The sequence below is a fragment of the Varanus komodoensis genome, unplaced genomic scaffold (assembly GCF_004798865.1).
Source record: "Varanus komodoensis strain SLA01 unplaced genomic scaffold, ASM479886v1 scaffold8, whole genome shotgun sequence".
Classification (NCBI taxonomy): Eukaryota; Metazoa; Chordata; class Lepidosauria; order Squamata; family Varanidae; genus Varanus; species Varanus komodoensis.
In genome coordinates, this window is record NW_025336481.1 from 6481866 (window position 1) to 6489323 (window position 7458).

Below are 7458 nucleotides of genomic sequence, written 5' to 3' on the forward strand. Positions count from 1 at the left end.
CCGGGGCTCCTGCGGGCGGCGGCCGAGCGCCCCCTGGCGCCGCGGCCGGGGGAGCGCGCAGCGCCGCGGCCTCCCCGGGGCGGCCTCTCCCAAGGAGGCGGTGCGCGGCGCGGGATCGGCCTCCGGTTGGCTGGTGGAGTGATGGCTCCGCCCCGGCGTGTGATGGACAGTCTTCTCCCACGTGGGCGGGAGGCCTTGGTTTCGCGGCGGCTCGCGGCTGACGCGGCCGGTCTCTGCGCCTGGTGCGTGGCCTTCGCCGCGGATCCGGCTCGGTTTCATGCGTTCTCGCGGGGAACCCGAGGCACGGACAACACCCGCCCCGGCCAGAGTCATCCAGTGAGCTTCATGGCTGAGTGGGGACAAGAATTCTAGTTTCCAGAGGCTCACTCTGATCCTCTAACTGCAATCTGGCACTGGATTTCAAGTTTTACGTTGGTTTATGAATTAGGTATTTTGTTTCAGTTCTGTACTGCCCAATAGCTGAAGCTTCCTGAGTGGTTCATAATAAGAACACCAGGCACTATAATAAAATACAGCACAAAGTCCTCATATAATAAAACACACCATGATTTCAGCATCCAAAATTTAAAACAGTCTGAAGAGTTCAAATAATGTTAATTGAAAGCAGCAGCAGCAACAACAACATGGACCTCTTAAAACAGCAGTTGTGTCTCATCCTATGCCATTAAATGCATGAGACCTATTTATTCCTGCCTCCTCTGAGTCTCCCAAAATGGTAAATAGCATACCTTGATGATGATGATAAAGTCATTTAAAAATTAAAAATGTAGAATGGGAAAATGAATCTAGTTAGTGACAAATGAAAAACAAAGTAATATTAGTGTAGGTTTTGTTTTGGAGAACATAGCCCTGGCCCAGGGCTATAAGGATTTTGGCAGAGGGGAGCTACGAGTTATTCTCTGTGCCTGTGATGATTAAGGAGTACAAGTGAAATCTGCAGCAAAATATTGCAGTATGGAATGCTCCTGCTCAGGTTTCTTGCCTGCTAGTTCTGCCTTGTTCCCACATACTAGATTACCTGCCCTTTCCTCATTTCCTCCACCAACAGTTAGAAATCCAGGCCCATTGAGCTTGCTCAGGCTCCATTGAGGTTTGGGCTGTTCCCCCATCTCTTCCCCTTTGTCTTTTTTGACAAATCCTTTAAACAAAAACAAAAACATAATCTTCGGTCTGCTGATAACCTTCCTTAGGTTGGCTTCATGAAGAACCGCATTCAGAGAAGGAGTATGTATCCGTGCTGGTGGGTGCTAGACAACTTTATGCCATCCTGAGCTGTGGTTCAAAGATGTTGGAAGGCACCAGTTTACCCACTGCTGGATAGATCATTTCATGAGGTGGGGGCACTTTAAGCAGGGCCTCTAACCATTGAGCAGGTATCGGGTAGTCTCTCAAATACTCCAAGCTCAAACTGTTAAGGGTTCAAAAGTCCAAAATCAAAATCCATTTGATTTGTGGATGGAAACGAATTCACAGCCAGTGTATACCAGACACTGTGTGAACTGACTCTGTACTAAATGGATCGTCGGTCTGAGCCAGCAAGGCTTTTGCCCTGGAAGGCAGTTTCGTGCAGCTGAAGACAGTTCTGTAGTAAACACAATCTATAGAAGCTCAGTATTTGGGCTAAATTGCTGCTATTTTGCATCACTCATGTTGACTGCTTGCTAGTTTCTGGATCTAATGCAAAATGCTGGATTTCAGTTTGAATGCCCAAAATGGTTTGGGACTACCTTATCTGAATAACCATCTATATTCATATGAGCCTGACCAGGCATTCACATCAGAGGAGCTTACTCTTCAAACTCCTAGCAGGGCTTTTTCAGTGGTGGCCCCACACCTTTGGAACTCCTTCCCCCAGAATCATTTATGGCTTTTATAAAAACGCTGAGAACACATTCATTCTAAACATTTGGCGTTTAAAAGCCATTACAGCTACTGCCGCATGCAAGAGTTTAATTGTTTCATAAATTAAAACTTTTGTAATATTGTCAGCTGCCTTGTGAGGGCAGCGTATCTTGAAAGACAAGTTAATATTTTAAAGTAAATGAATACAAATTCATTCTTGTGATGCATGCTAACCTTTTCCCCAGTGCATGCAAATTGTTATAAGTGTTTACAGAAAAACAAAAGTGTTTATGATTCACTTCTACAGCCCTGTTCCTTTTAGGCATGCAAGCATGAAGCAAAATCTTTATTGTTGGGGAAATCAGGTCCTCCTTTGACTTGTTATTAGACTGAAATTTTAATCTTCCAGCTGACATTAAAATAAATAACCTGCACAAACTACCCTGGTGGAATAGATACAGACTTCTGGAGAGTAATGAATGTCAGAACCAAAAACTCTAAAGAATGAAGGCTCTCTTTTTACACAAATGACCTTATTAAGAAAAAGGATGGGGAAATTTTCACTGAAAAATCATCCATTGGCATCAAAGAGTATTTCTTATCTTACGACTTGGCCCTCATGATGACAGTTTTTGTTTAAATGCTAAAGCAGGTTAATGGAATAATAAGTGAGTTAGATAAATGTCACAAATGGAAAAAATTGCAGAGCCTTAACTCTAAACCAAGAGATTGCTCAGCTCAGTCTGTCTAACTCCTGCTGTGGAGCACAGAATGGGAAGGATGCATTTGTAAGCCACAGATTGAATGACAGAAAAACTTACCTGCTGGAGTTACTATAATCTTAATGTAAAAGAATCTGGGTTCACACAACACCATAAACCAAGGTTGGATTGTCATACTGCCTGAAACCAGCCAGAGTAGTTAACTCAGCATAGTGCTGGACTCAGGTAACACAATGAGCCATGCCTAGCTTGTGTACCAGCGTTGGTTAGCATGCTGTGTGAATTCAGCCTGTGTCATATACCGGCAAGGCCACAGTAGTTCAAATTCCCAATGCATGTTTCTTTTTTATCCAATTCCAAAGCAGATTACCATATACTGATCTCATTTTATGTAGTCATCTTGTGAACCACCCCTTCTAATTAATGTGGCATTTCAAAAGATGATCTATTACATTCTGCAGCTCTTGAAGGAAAGCCATTAAACTACAGCAAAAATGTTGCAAAACAGCAGGGAATCAATCTAATTTATAAGACCAAAATGCAGACCACGTCTTCACCTAAGTACTGCATAACGAAGTTAATAAATCCGAGCAAACCCCCCAAAACAAATGCGTAATGAATAAATAAAATTTGGCTTGCCACCATTGAAAAGTTTAATGTTAGGTCTAATAAAGGACCGCAGTGCTGAAAACTATGCAAGGAATAGAGGCAGAATGCTAATGGACTTCCAGGATTAATGCAGGCAGTCCCAGAATCTCAAGATACGCTTCAGCTGCTATCTGAATAAGGTAGAGAAACCATTCCTTCCACAATGCCCAGTTCTAAGTAAGACCCCCTGAAAGTGAGGAATTTGGCCTTGGCTGGCTGTCAGAAAAGTCAGGTCAGCATTATCTGGCTCAAACGCCTCATCAGAAAGCTCAGCTAATTCTGAGAAGATGCATAGAGTAGGGAGAGGAATGAGGTGGGTAGAAGAAGAAATCCTAGATAGGAGAGGGGGTGAAATGAGACATGGCAAATTGTATGCTCAGACACGGCAAATTGTTGGGAGAGCATATGATTAGTCTGACAGATTCCTTTTTGAAGTTTTCCAGAAGTTGGAGATATTTTAAGTATTTAAATACACATTAAATTTCTATCCTGATGTGTCAAATTGTCTGTTAGAGAACAGAGTGTGTCAGTCTGCATAGAAATTTCTATGTCACCAATCTGCTGTGCTTAACAGAAAAAGGGAAACTTTTCAAACAAATCAAAACCTAGAAGATTTTGATAAGATTTTGCAAAACACAGTCAGAAACTTGAAGAGTTTCTGATTATCTTTTAAAAAATAATGAACACTTTCCTTTAGGTGGATATGTATTTTTTTGACTTCTTTTACTGAAGCTCATAAATTTGATAGACTGTTATTGCTAGGTAGATCTCAGATCATGGGACTGAAAAAAGTAAAATTTATTCTTGCACCAATTTCCTTTTCACCTACCCCTTGGAGCTGCAAGACCTTCTGAGATTGTATGTGAAATGACTAATACTCTGAACACTAAATATTTTAATATGATTAAAATAAGTCTACATATGATCAATCACCTGTGATTTATGTACATGAATGCAGGTTCAGTGGAGGAGGTAAACAGCAAATTTCTACTGGAATTCACATTTCATTCATTCATTTATTAAAAGCTTTTGTATGCCATCTTATTATACAAGATCTCATTTCTGTACTGCCCCATGGCCGAAGCTTTCTGGGCGGTTCGAAACAATTAACCACATTAATTTATTAATATTTCATTTCTATTTCTTTTGTATACAAAAGGTACAATAAACACATGTACAACAACACAGTATAAAATTCCAGCATGCAAACTTAAAACAGCTAAATACTCCAATATAAAAAAATACACACCAGCTTAACATCTAAAAAATGTCCATTAAAAACTAGATCTATTTAAAACAGCAGACAGAACCCAATATAAGCCACTAAATACCATTAAATGCCTGGGAATAGAAGGTGGTTTTAACCTGATGCCAGAAAGATGATGGTTTGGGCACCAGGGAGACCTCAGTGGGGAGACTGTTCCACTTGTGGGGGGGGGCACCACTGAAAAGACACTCCCCTTTGTTGCTTCGGTGGGCTTTCCTTGGAGCCAGGAGAAGGCTGCAGATTAAGATGATAGGTCTGGGTTGTTTGAGGTTGTGTGAGGCGTTCTGAGGTCCCAGACCATGCATTATTTATTTCATTTCTATACTGCCCATAGCCAAAGCTCGCTGGGCAGTTTACAGCAAAGTATAAAAAAAGTAAAATAGATAAAAACATAACAAGAATTAAAAATTCAGGGCTTTACAGATTAAAGCCAGCACCTTGAATTGTGAATTGGAGCATATATGGAAACCAGTGGTTTTTGTTGTTGTTGTTGTTAGTCGCAAAGTCGTGTCTGATCCATCGCGACCCCATGGACAACATTCCTCCAGGCCTTCCTGTCCTCCACCAGCCCTCGGAGTCCACGCAAGCTCACGCCGACTGCTTCAGTGATTCCAATCCCCCATGATGATAAGGATATCATTTTTTGGTGTTAATTCTAGAAGGTGTTGTAGGCCTTCATAGAACCAGTCAACTTTAGCCTCTTCAGCACCAGTGGTTGGGGCATAGACTTGGGCTACTGTGATGTTGAATGGCTTGCCTTGGATTCGAACTGAGATCATTCTGTCATTTTGGAGATTGTATCCCAGTACTGCTTTTCCTACTCTTTTGTTGACTATGAAGGCTACTCCATTTCTTCTGAGGGATTCTTGCCCGCAGTAGTATACCTGATGGTCATCTGAATTAAATTCACCCATTCCTGTCCATTTTAGTTCACTGATTCCCAAGATGTTGATGTTCAGTCTTGTCATCTCTTGTTTGACCACGTCCAGCTTGCCTTGATTCATGGATCTTACATTCCAGGTTCCTGTGGAGTATAGATCTTTGCAGCATCGGACTCTCCTTTCACCACCAGATGCATCTGCAACTGAGTGTCCTTTTGGCTTTGACCCAGTCGCTTCATTCTTTCTGGTGCTACTAGTACTAGCCCTCCGCTCTTCCCCAGTAGCATATTGGACACCTTCTGACCTGAGGGGCTCATCTTCCAGCGTCATATCTTTTTGCCCTTTGGTACTGTCCATGGGGTTTTCATGGCAAAGATGCTGGAGTGGGTTGCCCTTTCCTTCTCCAGTGGATCACATTTTGTCAGAGCTCTCTGCTATGACCTGTCCGTCTTGGGTGGCCCTGCACGGCATGGCTCATAGCTTCATTGCGCTACGCAAGCCCCTTCGCCACAGCAAGGCAGTGATTCACAAAGTGTTTTTTAACTTGTTGCTAAGTAAGCAGTGAGATGGCCAAGTTTTGTCACACCTTGTTCAGGGTGGTTAAAACAAAAAGAGATTCAAAGAGCTCCAAAGGAGAATGGCCATGACAAATGTGGTTTAATGTAAACTAATATAAAGTGATGCATTTTGGAGCAAAAATTCCCCGCTTCACATACGTGGGGCTCAACTAGCTGTGCTGAACAAGTTAGAGATGTTGTAATGATGGATGACTCAAGGAATCTGTCAGCTCAGGGTGCAGCTGGTGTGTAAAAGGCAAATTCCATGTTAGGAAATCATTAGGAAAAGAATGCAAAATAAAGCTACCCATTTCCCCCTTATTATCATGTTGCCCTTACAATGGGGGACCCTGGACAGCTGTTTGTGTGGGTGGTCTTGCTGGAGCACTGGAATCTTAACAACTACTTGGTGCTGGCATTATTAATAGTATTTCTGTACCACTCAGTAGTCAAAGCTGTCTGCATGGTTTGCAGTACAACTTGCAATAAAATACAGATTAACCATAAAACCTCATCACAGATACAGAATGGAATGTAAAAGCCAAATTTCAAACCACAGTTAAATCACAGGACCTTTTAAACAGCTGATGTTATGCCCCCACAAAATATAAAACTGAATACAAACCTAGTCATAATGGAGAGTTTTAACCAATATCGAACAATAAATGGTGTTATATGCTGATGCCAGACCTGACATCTGTCCTCAAACAGATGGTGGAAAGCAGGTTTTATACTGGAACACTAGATCATGGAGAGAACTCAGAACGGGGGCTGAGAAACAGAGATACATGATTAAAAGATTAAAAGCAGATCCTACATCCCAGGAGGAAATAAAGGTAGTTCAGATGGAGGTCTAAAAAGATTGAAGACTAGGAGGGGGATATTGTGGAAACTTTTATCTAAATGGTAGGCTCAGCTAATTTCCTCAGAGTTGACTTACGTACCCAAAGTCCACAGTTTAAATCCTAATAATTAGATTCCCCAAGAGTTTAACAACTTCTCAAAGGATCTTGTTAGTAGGAAATTTTCTTTCTGCAAGGCATACTCTGATGTGCAGGCCAGATGTAACGCAGGAATGGTTTTGTTTTAAAGCACTTTGATACAGAGACAGATTTATTCTTTGTTAAATTAGTTAACAGAAAGGCGGAAAGTTTAATCTCAGGAGGAAACAACCTTTGGTGATGTGGTCTGAAATAGTTGTTGGCATTTTAATGTTGCTGTTGACAGTCATAGCAAATCTTCTGACAACCTTTCAGTGGGTGGTATTAGATAGCTCCTAAAGTATGATATTGATTATTGCTTCTGCAGAGGTAATTGCTATGCAGCAGTTTAAGCTGATACATTTTTAGCCTTTTTGTGGGATATTTTTCCCAAGGTTATTATTTTAACTCAAATTCTGTGAAAAAACAGCAATGTTCTAGCATGTTTGGGGCCAGATGATTAAAGTAAAAGGTTGCATTGATCTTCTAAGGCATTGTAATCATGTTCTAAATATAGGTCCAAGTTGAGCTTATTAATAT